This window comes from Nematolebias whitei, chromosome 21, assembly GCF_014905685.2.
Source record: "Nematolebias whitei isolate Nwh7 chromosome 21, NemWhi1, whole genome shotgun sequence".
Classification (NCBI taxonomy): domain Eukaryota; kingdom Metazoa; phylum Chordata; class Actinopteri; order Cyprinodontiformes; family Rivulidae; genus Nematolebias; species Nematolebias whitei.
In genome coordinates this window covers 1,035,742-1,038,022 of record NC_056518.1, presented here as the reverse complement: position 1 = coordinate 1,038,022, position 2,281 = coordinate 1,035,742, and the positions used below count along the sequence as shown (strand labels likewise).

Genomic DNA, 2,281 nt, shown 5'->3' with positions numbered 1-2,281 from the left:
TCTACTATATAACTAGACCTCTACTATATAACTAGACCTCTACTATAATACTAGACCTCTACTATAATACTAGACCTCTACTATAATACTAGACCTCTACTATAATACTAGACTTCTACTATAATACTAGACCTCTGTAACGAACCCCCAAATGTCTGGACCAAAATCACCACAAACACCAAGACTCAGGTTAAAAAGTTTATTTTCTTGGTGGGGCCTTGCCTCTCAAAGTGAACCTGGCTCTGGTGTCGGTCTCAGGGTAAACGACTGGAACAAGTCTAAGGACAGGGAGAGAACGGTTAGTGGCCCGACAGGAGACAGAAGCAAAAGCAAAAGTCAGGATACGGAAACCACTAACCGTTACTCTGTCAGGAGGGGGTTCAGAGGAGCTGAGACGTTCCAGCACGGTGGGATCGCTGCAGGGGGGATGGTCCTGGTGAGAGGAGACAGCCAGCTGCAGTGAAGAGCTCGAGGATGGATGGGAGGAGACGACACACTGGTCCGTGAGGCATGAGGCGAAGTCAATCAGGCGAGGGTCGAAACCGGAGATCAGAAGAGCGTCAGTCCCAAGCAGGAGCAGGCGAGGAGGCAGTGTGAAGGAGGCGTAGGTCGGTGCCGATGAATGGAGGCGTAGATCCGGTGAGGAGCGGTCTAGAGGCGAAGTCAGGCGAGCGGAAGTCCCAGAACGAGAAGTCAGCACCAGGATACATGAACCAAGGAGCGGGACAGGAGCAAGGAATGCAAAAACAAAACTGGACAGGAGGGGAACTAAGAAAAAGAAACAAAACACTACAAGGGAAACCGGAAACTATGAGCGCTGGATAACTACTTGCAGGAAAACTGTGTTCGACTATCTGGCACTCACCCTGTGTGCAGGTCAGGTTTATAAAGGGTGAAGCGACAGGTGCATTTAATGAGGTAATCAGTGCAGAGTGTGCTGGAGAGAAGACAACCTTAAACCCACATGCAGCCTGAGGAGAGGAGATCAGTGAGTGCTGCAGAAAACAGAATCACAACCCCAAACATAAATAAAAAGAGGAAGGTAAAGAAAAGAAGGTTTACAGTAGGGCTGCAACAACGAATCGATAAAATCGATAAAAATCGATGATTAAAAGCGTTGGCAACGAATTTCGTTATCAATTCGTTGTGTCGCGCGATTATGCATCTTTCACGGCGCTGCGGAGTCGTTTCGTTTTGTTCTTCTGCAGTTCATTGTCAATGCTGACTGACTGAATAAAGTTTGAAAAAAAAAACTGCAGCGCGAGTTGAACAGAGCGAGGGGGGAGGAGGAAGCAGAGCAGAGTGTTGTCAAAGGAAATTTAAGTAAATTTTACAAATGACCGACGCAGAGAAAACTGTTCGACCCAAGTCCTCCAAAGTGTGGGAGAACTTCACAAAGATAAAAACTGAGAAACATGCAGCTTTGAAAATCACCGACACGACACGAGAGAACCACGGAGATAAAACGTAAACATGTCGGAGTCACGAGGAGGAGGAAGGAGCTGCAGCTGATACAACTCTTCATGTGTTGCAGGTGAGTCTCTACAATTTAACACATTGTTCTGTTTCAAGAGAGAAAACGTAACGTCAGTCTGTCTGAAGATGAAGCTGTTTGTTTGTTTGTTTATCTGATTAATGACGTGATAGAGAACCTGTGTGTTACTTTTTATTTTATTTAATTGGTACACGCAGTGTTTAAATGTGATTTATTAATAAATCTAACACAAAGAGAATAATTTAATGGTTAAGCTTCAACTTTTAATTTGTTGGCAAAGTCTGAAGACACTGCAGGTATGGCAGGATGATTTGCATTTAAACAGGAATTAAAGTAATTTATTACATCTACTCAAATGTGTGTAATTAAGTATTTTATATATGTGTGTGTGTGTGTGTGTGTGTGTGTGTGTGTGTGTGTGTGTGTGTGTGTGTGTGTGTTTAATTGCTCTTTTAGCTACTTTTGCCTGAATCTAACACTGTAAGTGAAACAAGGCATTTCTTGAGTTGCTGTAAATTATAATATAAAACATATTTACTGTCTCATTCCAGAAAACAACAACAAACAACAACATCCTTCATGATGGACAGACATCATGGACACCACAGCAGCAGCTGTCTTCACTGAAACATCCTGAACATGATGGTCACTGACACAAGGCCTCTGTCCATGGTTGAAGACGAAGGCTTCACTACAATAATCCACACTTTTAATCCAGGTTACAATGATCCACACTTTTAATCCAGGTTACAATGATCCACACTTTTAATCCAGGTTACAATAATC

At 43.3% G+C, this 2,281-nt stretch overlaps 1 long non-coding RNA gene across 1 annotated transcript; it reads right to left on the bottom strand.

Moving 5' to 3' along the window:
* Positions 1 to 185: 185 nt before the first annotated feature.
* On the bottom strand, positions 186 to 391 carry LOC119427507. The gene is made up of 2 exons (XR_005187659.1): positions 359 to 391; positions 186 to 278 (listed from the first exon to the last, which is right to left on the bottom strand). It is a non-coding gene; the product is annotated as an uncharacterized LOC119427507 (long non-coding RNA).
* Positions 392 to 2,281: the final 1,890 nt, after the last annotated feature.